This window comes from Pinus tabuliformis, chromosome 4_2, assembly GCF_031772625.1.
Source record: "Pinus tabuliformis cultivar Carrire ecotype Pingquan chromosome 4_2, CPIR1, whole genome shotgun sequence".
Taxonomy (NCBI): domain Eukaryota; kingdom Viridiplantae; phylum Streptophyta; class Pinopsida; order Pinales; family Pinaceae; genus Pinus; species Pinus tabuliformis.
In genome coordinates, this window is record NC_142304.1 from 1109011764 (window position 1) to 1109025144 (window position 13381).

Genomic DNA, 13381 nt, shown 5'->3' on the forward strand with positions numbered 1-13381 from the left:
CCACTAAACAGCACTCCGATGAAGAGCTTTGATATGATGGTACAGGGTGCCATTAAGGTGTATGAATCAGCATTTGTGGTTTCGAATGAAGAACTATAAGGCTGATGGCATAAGACCTCTCGTGCACGCATTGTAAATAAATGCAAAAAAGAAAATCCATGTCGAAGTATTGTAAGCCATGAAGAGGCATGGAGAGTCCCAGTGGAGTGTGTACATGGACTAAGATTAAATTCTTAGCATGGAGAGCCTCAGTGATGTAAGAGTGGCAAACAAAGAGGATTATGCCTAGTTTGAGAGTGCAGTGGACTGAGAATTAATTATCAGTATGGAGGAAACTGCCAGTCAGGTGCCCATTCTCAATGAATATAGTGGCAGAGAGCAAGACCAATGCAGACAACAGAGTGTAGGGCCATGCCGAGGTACAACACATAGTGTTGAATGAGAACAACATGACAACACCAATCGGGGAGTAAAAAAAGGAACAAAACCCAGGAGATCTGATGAGAAATGGGGGGGAATACAACATAGTTTCCAGTGAGTGCCAAGAGGAAAGAGCTTTGTGTGTGTGCACTGTTTTGAAAGGCTAAGTGAGAGACAGTTCTGTGTGTAAAATTTGATAGTGCCTAAGCAAAAGAAAAGAGACCCTGAGATAAAAACTATGTGTGTGAGGCTAAATTGCATGTGTGCTCTATCTGTAAAGTATGATAGTTTCCTGTGTTGTATCTGTAAGGCCGAAATTACCATGAGTTGTGAGTTGAGGTTGAAGTGCCTGCGCATTGTGTTAAAGGTCGAAGGATCCTATGAGTTGATGTGATCAAAAGGTAGAGTGATGAGCCTATTTTGTGCGAAGCAAGGCCAAGAGGAGGCTATGTATTGTGGAGAGCAGAGAGGCCAAGAATTGGGTTATTGTTGATGTTAAGCAAATCAGAGGGCTACTAAATATTGTTGCAGAGAGCTGCAAAGTCATTAGAGGAAATTTGAGGTCTAAAATGGGCCTCCTAAGAAAAATGTACAACCAAAATAAACTTTATAAGAACTAATAAGATTCAAGATGATGATGTCAACCATGGGGGATGATTCACCATTTTTGGAGTAAAAAAGTAAAATGATTAAAAAATAATAAAATAATAAAACTACTTTTTCAACTCATATTTTCAACTTATGCCCCTAATGTTTTACCCAAATTTCAAGTGGGAGTACTCGTTGGATGCAAAATTTAATCCCTCATCCAAAGAGTACCCATTTTGCATACTTTTGATGATCCCTGCTACACGACAATGAGACATACATGAAAAAACGTGATTGCAATCACATTTTTCATGTATTTATCATTGTTCGTGTAGCAGGGTCCATCAAAAGTATGCAACATGGGTAATCCTTGGATGATAAATCAAATTTTTCATCCAACGAGTGCTCCCACTCAAATTTTGAGTAAACCCATAGGGAGGTAAGTTGAAAATAAGAGTTGAAAAAGTAGTTTTTTTATTTTTCCCTCTAAAATTTGATGATGTAATCTAATCTTATTTTATTATTTCCACTTTTATTTTATAATTTTCTTAGGAGGCCCATTTTATATCTCAAAAGTCCCCTAATGGAAACAGAGTGAGCTGAGAACAAAAGTTGAGATCAGGTAGATTTGCTTCCAAAGTACAGAGAACAACCAATTCTTTTTTAAATGTGGGTTGGTGCCTACAATCATGAAGTTGGTGCTTCCATATCTAGTGGAGCTTGTGAAGGCTTGGGGGTTGGTACCTCCTGCAATTTGGTGCTTGCATAAATCCAAGGAGATGCAAGTTGGTGCTTGCAAAAAATCCATGAGGTTAGTGCCACAAGTGGTGCTTTTGGTAAACTGGACAAGTGTCTACAAACAGAGGGAGTTGGTGCTTCCTGCTAGTCGGTGCTAGCAAAGAATCAAAGGGAGTTGGTGCATCCTGTGAGTGGGTGCTCACAAAAACAGATTGATGTAATAGAGTGGGCACTCTTAATTTACGTCAATAAGAACAACAATGTTTGTGGTTTTTTCCCGAAAGGGTTTCCATGTGAAAAACCTTGTGTCTATGTGTATGATGATTATGGTTTGTTTGCTTTTGTGTTGATTCTATGTTGCTGCCACATTATATATTGTTGTCGGTTATATGAATGAATTCCAAGTTAAATAAGAAAATTAAATTGGCATAAAGCAGTTTAAATTAGCCTTAATATTGATTCACCCCCCTCTGAGTATTAACATTGTTTCCAAGAAAAAGTAGAGAAGGTGCAGAGCCGAGACACCAGTGAATTATGGCATAGAATATTTGGCCATTTGCATCATGGCGCTTTGAATATCATGCAACATCTTTCTACAGGACTTCCCAAAGCAGCACTAGTGCAGTAGGATACATCCAACAGGTGTAATTTGGGGAAGTATACAAAATCTGCCTTCAATGATCGGGACAGTGAAGCGCAATCATTCCTCAAAAGAGTTCGCTATGATGTGTGTGGACCTTTCTCGACAGCCTACACTGCCAAGCACAGGTATTATGTAATATTTGTAAATGTTTCTCATGGACGTACTGGATCTTTTTAATGTAGAAGAAAGACCAGACATTTCCCAAGTTTGTTGAATTTAAATCACTTGTTGAGAAAGAGATTGGCAGCAAGTGAAGGCTCTTAGGAGCGATAACGATGGAGAATATGTGTCGAATGAGTTCAATAACTTCTGTGCAAAATGGTTTAAAAGGGTTTAAACCCTCATTTGCTTAAATCTAGTTAATCAGCGCCTCTAGAGCTCATTTGCACATACCATCTTGGAGATCTAGCATTCCCGAGGAGATTAAGAAACCTTTGGTGCAGTCGCCGTCGCCTTTTCGGGTGAGTTTTAATTTTATCATCTTTTGTTTCTTTTTCTATTTCTTTTTGTCGTTTCACTTGTGTGAGTGTTGTTTTTCTTGTTTCTCTTTGTGATTATTGGCATTTCTATTTGTTTTAGCTTGTAGAAGTGTTGTTTTAAGTTATTGTTTGCCTTTCACAAGTGTCACATCGGTTTATTTATTTTTGCACCGATGCTCATTGCTGCAATGACTCTCCTCACATACTTGTTTTTCCTTTTGTTTGATCTGTTTATGCACTTGATCTACATTTATTCACTCACATTTAGTCATTTTTTCACTTAATCTCACATAATCATTCAGTTTTTCTCATTTTTCACTCTTCCACCAGGCATATCTATACTTCCCTTAAGCATATTTCACGTTGTCTAGTTGGGCACTACGCAATCCTAAGGCTCAAGCCACAAGCTTGGCCTTTGAAACTACGCAGTGCGCAGTACAGGCTGGATTAAACTGTGCACTGAGCAATTCCAGGAGTTAGCCTGTCACCTTGGCCACTTACACTGCACAATGCGCAGTCTCTCCAAATCTCTGCCTAGGATGGACTGTGCATTGTGCAGTCTCAAGCCTCAAGCTTCATCATTGGTTGTTGGGTCTGTGCAATGCGCAGTTCCCACTGCCAGCCAGTCTCCCTTGTTGATAAAAATTGTGCAATCCTTCTCTCCAATTTCTCAGTTTGTTGCTTGATCATGTTTTGAAGTTAGATTTGTTGAAGCTAATGTTTGCATGCCATGAGTGTCCTCTTCGTCCCACGGGTACCACACTTGTGAAGCACTTTCCTCCACTAGTCATTGTTACCATGGAACCAAAAATAATTGCTTCAAAATAGACCACTGAAAGCAGTATTGGGGAAGTAGTTGAGCAAACATCAGTAGACTTTCCAGTGTATGTGGACACTCAATTGTTTATAGAAAATGGGTCAAAACTAACATGGAAACAAGTTAATGAAGCTCTTTCAGCAAAGAACCTTGAGGCAGATCTAGAGGACTGACAAGTTTATCTTAGTATCCGGCAATCAATACTAAGAAAGGATGCATGTATATGTCCAGTCTTCCCATGTGCAAATGTCATGAATTGGATTTTCTCACACATTGATGAGAAGACTATGACATTGAGCAGTTCCAGCAAACATAAGCTTGCTACCTTTCGAGCAAAATATTATCAGCGCATGTATCACTTTCTCGGGACAGTAAACCTCATGGACTCATTTTTCTATGCCACCAATAGCTATGTGAATACACGAGACATTGTCAAAGGCTGGGTGAAAGAGCCATCGAAGTTTCGATAGACTCCCACCCATTAATACAAGATAAAGTCCCTCAGGAAGGCCTACCAGCTCTTGGTTATCTTAGCTTGCATGATCCATGGTTAGCAGAGCATGGAGAACTTTCATAAAGGGTGGACAATCTTATTGAAAAAGGTTGTGAACGAGGCGAATTCGTTCAACTAGTCAAATATGTTGGCTCGATAGTTGAGAGCCTATGTAACACATGCCCAAAGTCCCCCCAATGGTGAGCAAGCAAGGTTTTATATGTCTACATATTTATTGGATGAAATATGTGCATGACATCATTTTCCTGGCATGAACTGGACATGGACACCACGAGAAACTGTCATGCATATTTAATGCAGGATACTTTCGAATTGTAGTCATTTAAGGGTAATGGAATAACTAACTGACCACTTCAACTTCCCGATTTACAAGCTCATCTTTGAAGAAGATCCACCTTACATGTCACAAGGAGCAATGGAGGCAATAACAGAGATCACAAATTGGCATGCCTCACTAGATGGCACCTTCCTTAGATTGTTCGATAGAGAGAAGCCTCTGCATGTTTTACCAAGGTATGCCGTCGACAAGCTTTTCATGCAAGAAGTGTCATATCATCTCGCCACAATGTTGTCAACAGCTTTTCAGAGGAAAAAAAAAGTGCCATGGCCCACTCTTCCTTTTCAAATTGGATTATAGGAGATAAAGAACTTGAAAGTCATGAATATAGAGGGAAAGCAGATAATGAAGTTTGCATTCGGAACTCAGGACTTTAATCAGTGTGATCCCGTAGTATTTGCAAAGACCAATGTATGAGAATTTACTTTCAGTGAATCAGTGGGGAATTTCATTGTTCAAAGGAGGACCCTTGGAGGAATTGCTACAATGCCTCCAAATTCCATGAGTCGATCAATTTAGCACGGACTTCACGGGCTACTTTGCAAAGGGCAACAACTACCGAAGAAACAACAACAGAAGGCAGCAATACCATGCAGGACAAGGGAAATAGAAAGATTGTTGAAAATCCAGAGGGAGAACAAAGCTATAAGATGAAAGTGGATCTAATTGTTATGATAGCAACTTTAGCAGCAAAAGCAAAGAGAAAGTAGAGGATACAGAGAGCAAAGTGGGGGAAGAGAGAAAAGCAGAGGTTGCGGGAAGCAAAACATAAACTGAAGGAAGAACAGGAGTAGAGGAGGAGAGAACAAGAAGAGAAGTGAAAGAAAGAAGAAGAACAAAGGCAAGGTGCAATGGCAGAAGAAACAATGTCGATACAGGTTGAAGAGAAGGAACAAAACCAGGCAATAGCTGAGGAGGAAGGTGAACAAATGCAGGATCGAGAACTTGCTTAGCAGATAGAGCACTTGATTGAAGTGACATACATGGAGATGGAACAGGAGTCATAGAATGAAGATGTTGATCTGATGCCAAGAACACCATAGGTCATCGTTTAGTCTCCACCACCTCCAACAACAGAGCTAGCCCTGAGCGAGGAAGGGTATGTTTTTCCTCTTGATGATGATTTGGTAATGGATGTGTACAATTTGTCATTTGATGAGTTCCAAAAGAGGATTGTACAAGCATGAAGAAAGCATTTTCTGAATGATGACACATCACCTACATTCGTTAGAGAAAAGGTGATAGTGGCAAACACCAGGAAGAATCCAAATGCCATTGTTGAAGCCAACTTGGCTTTTACAGGAGCAATGGGATCACACATTCAGTATTTGACAGTTGAGATAAAAAACCAGAGGAAGCTTTTTCAAGGAAGAAACCATAGGTTTTTTTAATTTTAAATTTTTTAAATCTGTGTATCTTTTTTAATTAAATTATAATTATTTTTTATTGATTTATGTGTTTTTTTTTAATTAAAAAAAATAGTTTTAATGTTTTTTTTAATTAACTTTTATATATATATATATATATAAATTAATTATATTTTTTTATGTTTTTCATTTTAATCCGCAAGGGTTTTTTTAACTGTATGTTTTATTTTTATTTTTTTTACATTTATTTTTTGTTATTTTTAGTTAAAATTTTACCTGAATCATTTTTTTTGGAAAAAAAAAAACTTAAAATGTCATCATCCTTCGATATAAAATTCATAAAATTTGTATTTTTCAGCTATTTTTATTTAATTTTTTTATATTAAAAAAAAATAAATAAAAAATTACACGTCATTTTTACTAAAAAGGTCCTGAAATATGGATTTTTTTAATTATATCTATATGCAAAATGTATATTTTTTGTCTAGTGTTTAAAATTATTATTTTTTATTAACAATTATTTTATGCATGTAGATGTATTAATTAACGATATATAAATATATTAAAAATTCTAACCCCAAAATATTAATGTTATTATTTTCTTTAAATTTTGCAAAAAAAAATTTAAAAAATCATTATTAAAAACATTGCAAAGAAAAACAAAAAATACATGTTTGGAAAACCCTCAAAAAACAAACATCTTAGGACAAAAAAATAGGACAAAAAAATATTTGGGAAGGAGTCTTGTGTTTTCAAGAGGTAACACTAACCATTTGAATTCTCTTGCATACAGCTCAACTTTTAAAAATGTGTTTATCTATCTTCCAAAGGTATGGTTATATCTATATCTTGATTCACGGTCTTTTCCTTGTGTTGAAAACGTTGAAGTTCAAGAGATTAATAAAAATGAGGGTTTGATACTGGACATGGAGGATTTTTTTGTTTGAAACCTTGTTTTGTTTACATATCTATAGTTTCTAGGTTATACGAAATAAACCTTGAAGTGGCTCTTATGTTTCTATGTACTTTGATGCGCCGATGTAAACAAGTTTTCTTGAAATTCTGGAAGAATAGGTTAAGGGATTTAATGGTTGAGTGTCGATGTTTGACAAGATTACTCTTTCAAAACCCTTTTTCTGCTTTGGATATTTGAATGAGACTAACTTGGTCTGACCCTGTTTTATAAATAAAATGACATTGAAGCTACTAAACCCTAAGTTCTATAACGATATAAGACCTATTTTACTCCATTGTGTATTAGTGCAGGAATAGGTTCTTTGTATTCTTTACGACTAGAGTCTTTTTTGTTGAAATCATTTAATTTGAATTGGAATAGAGTCATATCATAGGTGAATACTTGAACAATTTTACTATCAAATATTGAAAGAATTACTCAGTTTTGTTGTGGTGCAAAGAGATAGTGAATAAACAGGGTATGTTTTGCATTAGATCTGTATATGAATGGAATTCTTTAACATCATATAGGTTGGTGTGTGAGGTTTTGTTGAAGGGATAATCATTTGGTTTGATATTACTTTGAACCGGGTTTTTATTTAAGTTTCATTGGTTTCTTATTATAGATCTCCTCTTTAGACACAGTCACGGTTTCTTGATTTGGGAAGTTCCTTTCTGGCTTGTGAAGATTGAAACAGAGCAAGGTTCCTTTTTATGCATGATTTTATATTTAGTTAAACATATCGAGATCGTTATGTTTTTTTCTTTAATGCTCAGTGCATAAAAGAGAGTGGAGAGGTAAACAATAGAACATAATGTGAGTAGTGCAGGAATTGGATTGATAGAGGAGTGAAAGTTTATATAGTACAGGAATGTTTTGATATCCAGTGTGATTCCTTTGAACACTCTTTTGAGCTATTGAGATTGAGGCTTGTGTTCACTTTGAGGATTTCATTTGCTTTGCAATATCAATTTGTTTGAAGTGATTGTGAGCAAGGTAGCTAGTGTCCAGATTGTTCAAGGTGTTTTTAAAAGTTGCCATCACAGTAGTGCAGGTACCGAAGATTATAGTTTTCATTCTTTTTCCAGAACTCAGAAGATTGATAATTTGGTTTGGAGGTAGGATCCGTTTTCTTGCAGGATTGGTCAGAGTCTCTTGGAATTGATTGTGTTGTGCATTGAAGTGTACGATCCCTGGTTTGACAAGTAAGTGTTGAGGTTTGTAGGAGACAATGTTAACACCCAACATTTTGGCATCATTGTCGAGAGGCACTTGGAGAGGTTCTAGTAAATTCTGGTTGAATTTATTTTTAGTAGTAGACGTGTGTTCTGCATTATTTTTGTTTGTAGGTCTGAGTTTCTATTGTTGAGTTCTTAGGGAAGGGTAATTTATTTTGATTGGCAGAGTTGTTGTAGGTACATTTTTTTGAGATAGCTGCAAAATTGAAATTGAGTTTGATTTTGGCTAGCAAGTCTTCTTTACAGTTTTGAAACTTTTTTTCTGATTGGATTTATTTTTTCTTTTAAACATGAATCAATATGGGTAAAGGATAGAAACCTAGGAAAGGTAGGCCTAAAACTAATAATTTAGAAAATTCTAATTCCCGGATTGGGTTTGTTGAAGGAAAATGCTCCAAATTTACTCAAACCAATAAAACTGGTACATTATAGTTGGCTTTTGGAAGTAGAAGTTCCAGTGTTTCATAGCCAAGAGCAGGAAAGAAGGTGAATTTCACATCTAAAATTGAAATTATTAAGCATTCAACCATCATAGGGTTTATTTTATTTGGAGGACGAGGTATGGACCACTATGAGAATGGCATTGGTGAAGGGACTGGTGAGACTAATCCACAAAGAGGATATGGAGGAGGTAGGAGGAATGAGCAAGGGGAACTCACTTTTGAGCTTAGAGTTGTAGAAACTATCACTAATGTGTAAACGAAAAACATTCCACCTTTAGTTCTTCCCCATTTCCATGGTAAGGTGCACAAAGATCCTGATGCCTTTTTGTTTGAGTTTGAAATTTTGTGTAGAAGTTATGATTACTCTGTAGATGCCCAGAAATTAAAACTATTTCCTGCAACCCTTAAGGATTTTGCTTTGCATTGGTTTATGGGGTTGGGAGGGCAAACTTACATACTTGGGATCAAATGAGGAAATATTTTCTAGGAAAATATGAAGAGTACTATAAAACACGTGAGATGCAAGATGAGATTTTCATAATTCCTTAGCATGAAGAGGAAAGCTTAGAGGATTATCTCGAGAGATTTTTATATATTCTCCAAAGGTCCAAGCATAAATTAGATCCTAGTACTACTAGGACTTTGTTTTTGAGAGGATTGTTGGATGAATTTATGAATATTTTAAATCTGTTAGCACAGGGAGATATTTCTCAGTTAACATTTGATGACAATTTTTTTCTTTGTAGAAAATATTCACGCAATCATTCCAGAACAGGTAGGGGATTAAGAAGTGGTTTGAAGAATGTTTAGGATGGAACACTTGATGTTGTTAGAATGCAACTTGAACATGAAAACTAAACTAATGAATTCTTTTAGTGGGCAGATGGATTCTGTAAAATTTCAAAGAAAATTAGAAGATGGTCATGTTGCCTTGTCCATTTTTTGTCCAAAATGTAGGAAAAAACATCCTTTACATGAATGTCCTACAGATGTCCATGCTATTAAAAGTTGTGTTGTGTGTGCAGGTAAACATTCTACAAACGAATGCCCCTCTTTACCAGGATTGAAAGTAATATTTGAAGGGGAGAATTCAGTACCTAAACCACTGCATGCCATGGGAATGAAGAAGAATTGGCAACAGGTAGGTACAGGTATGCATTATGAACCTGCACCTTATTTTCCTAATTTTCACAGTAAGTTACAACACCCTTATCAAAATTGGAATTATTCTCCTCAATGGAAAATAGGGTACTCACAACAGTTTGGTCAATCTCCCCCTTGGTAACAAGGGTGGAGAGGGCCTTTACAACCTCACTTTGCGTACCCAATACCAATGCAGCCATCTTATTCTACACCCTATTCATCATTTTCACAGGCTCAACCTTCATTTCCAGCCACCCTGCCACAACAGACGCGACCTATGCCACCTCCATTGCCATTACCACCACTATTTATGCCACCTCAGCTACCCGTAGAAACCTAATCCAAATAATAAGGTGGTACAATAGATTCATTATGTTGAGACATACCCTTCCCCACTTATCAGATCATGTCAGTTGGGGTTTGTGACCTTTGATTGAGATCGAGAAATGTGATTGAACCAAAAAAGAAAAAACCCACATCTATTGTCATCGAGGAGAAACATTAGGATGAAACTCTTGATCATACAAATGATGAAACTAGGGTACAACCTATTCCTATAAAATTAGATTTCCTATCGTCTTCTTCAAACCCACCTCCTAACCCAGAGAGGTTGGTCATGCAGAAATTATTTCCTCCCCCTGAGTTTGACCTAGTTGTTGAGATGAGGATTTCTGTATTAATATTCCTATGCTTAAAGCTTTAAAAGAGATCCCCATTTATATCAAAAATTTAGGAAGGAAGAGAGCAGAACCCCACACTATCCAGTTTGTCGGTAAGGTAGTCGAATTAATGACATGACATACCTTTTTATATAAATATACCAATCCTGGAAATCTGGTTGTCTCTGTACAAATCGGTGGCACCCTAGTCCCCAATGTTTTGATTGACCTTGGATTGGACATCAATGTGATGACCAGACAAACTATGGAGAAGCTTGGGTTGACTCACATACGTCCAACTCCAATTGTTTTAGAATTAGGTGACCAATCTAAAATTAAACCAGAGGGGGTGTTGGACGATGTGATCATCTTGATAGATTCATAGAAATATCTTGCAGACTTTATTGTCCTACAACCTAAAACTTTTAGCAAGGGACATCCTTTGGTTTTGGGATGACCATGGCTTGCCACGGCTGATGCTTACATCGGTTGTCACTATGGCGACATGTTTATTGTGCATGGGGACTCTAGGAAGAAGGTCATCGTGTACCTTACTACCAGATCTATTTAGGAGCTCCATGATACTTTGTGGTTAGATGATGATAGTAGTGATGAGGAGACTCAGTCCCTCTCCATGATAGACCAGATTCATCAGTATGTTGAGTGCACTTAGGAGAGTAAGACCCATGACTTTCTTGGAAACTTGGACACTATGCAGGACTTTGATTTTCTTCGTCAGATCTTTAGTCCAAGCTTCCAAGAAATTTGTGGTCCATAATCCTTGTCACCACTACAAAATTTGATATCTACCACAGACATTCACGAGCCTGAAACTAAACTTTTTGAGGTGAGTCCAGGAAAATACTTACATATTAGTTCATAGCTTGACCCATCCTAGCAAGAGCAGTTTGTGAAATTGTTGCAAGATCACCTTGATGCCTTCTCAAGGAGCTATGAGGACATGAAGGACATTCCTCCTGAAACTTGCACTCATCACATTTATATGAAAGAAGGTGCTTGACCTCTTCGATAGCCCCAGAGGCGAATGAACCCCGTGTTTCGGGATATTTTTTAAAGAAGATCTTAAAAAACTCTTAGATACTGGCTTCATCTATCCTATATCTGATAGCCAATGGGTCTCCTTGTTGGTAGTGGTCACGAAAAAGGATGGGAGGAGGTGGATTTTCATTTATTATCAAGAATTAAATAAAGCAACCCTCAAAGACTACTTCCCACTTCCCTTCATTGATTAGGTACTAGATACACTTGCGGGTAAAAAATACTCCTTTTTGGATGGTTTCTATGGTTACAACCAAATACAAATCGCACTAGAGGACTAGGACAAGACCTCTTTCACTTGTCCTTGGGGGACATTCGCTTACCAAGTGCTTCCTTTTAGACTATGTAATGCCCCTGTTACTTTCCAGCAGGTGGTCTTGGCAAGTTTTGCTAACCTCGAGTGTGTGGAGGTTTATATGGATGATTTTTTAGTATTTGGTGGTTCATTTCTGGAAACCCTCCAAAATTTAGAGAAAGTGTTGATTAGGTGCCAAGAGGTTTGTCTTTGTTTGAGTGATAAAAAGTGTAGATTAATGTGCAAAGCATGAGTGGTCCTTTGTCATATTATTTCTGGCGAGGGTCTATAGGTAAATCCAACTAAAATAGAGGTTATCAAACACCTACCAGTACCTAAAACACAATGGCAAGTGAGGGGTTTTATGGATCATGTGGGATACTACCAGAGGTTCATTGAGAACTTCTCTAGGATAACCTCTCCTCTTTTTCGGTTGTTGTCTAAGGATAGTGATTTCTCCTAGATTGAAGCTTTCCAATGAGCCTTTAAGGACTTGAAGGGGAAATTAGTAAGGGAGTTCGTCCTAAGGGGGTCTAATTGGTCCCTCCCTTCCATATATCATCCAATGCTTCAAGGACTATTGTTGGTGCAACTTTGGGCCAAGAAAAAAATCAGACACCCTATGCCATCTATTATGCCAGTAAAAATATATACTTTGCTTAGTTGAATTACAAGGTTACCAAAAAAAAATTCTTTCTATTTGTAGTATTTCCATTAACAAATTTAGACATTACATTACTAGATATGAATTTTTTCTTCACACAAACCATTTTACAATAAAATATCTAATGAATAAACCTCTGACTAGTGGACGAATTATTGAGTGGTTACTATTGCTGCAGGAATTTAATGTTACCATAATTGATAGGCCTGGAAAATTGAATGGTGTAGTTGATTTCTTATATAGGTTTAATAATCCAGGTAAAATTGTTCTTGTGATGATTTATTTCCAGATGAACATTTTTTTCATGTGTCTACTGATTCTTCATGGTTTGCAGAAATAGATAATTATTTAGCCACATGAAAAACACCACCACATTTGTCCACTAGAGAAAAGAAGAAGATCATTAAAAATTGTGCTTCATATTCATGGATACAAGGAGAAATATTTTACACAAGAGTTGATTTGATTATTCATAGGTGTTTTCAAGAGGGAGATATGTTTGACATCCTTAAGTCAACCCACACTGAGCCATGTGGGGGGCACTTTGCTGATAAGTGAACAACATATAAGGTACTTCATGTAGGCTACTTTTGGCCATCCCTTTTTAAGGATGCCAAAAGATATGTCAGCAAGTGTGATAGCTGTTAACATATGGGCCATCCGATGCAAGAAGATTAAATGCCTTTATGTCGTCAGGTGATGATTGAACCTAATTTTAAAAAATGGGTGATTGATTTTGTAGAGCCAATTTCACCTCCATATTTAAATAAAAGGTACATTCTTGCTTGTACTGATTTTGTTACGAAATGGGTAGATACTCATGTTGTTTTATATGTTACCGAAAAGTATATAATTGATTTTATATTTGAAGAATTTTTTGTTATATTTGGTGTGACCAAGGAAATAGTTTCTGACAATGGGATCCTGTTCACTTCTAATCTTGTGAAGGGAATTAGGGACCAGTACAGAATCTTCCAGAGGAAGTCATCCCCTTACCATCCACAAGCCAATGGTCAAGTGGA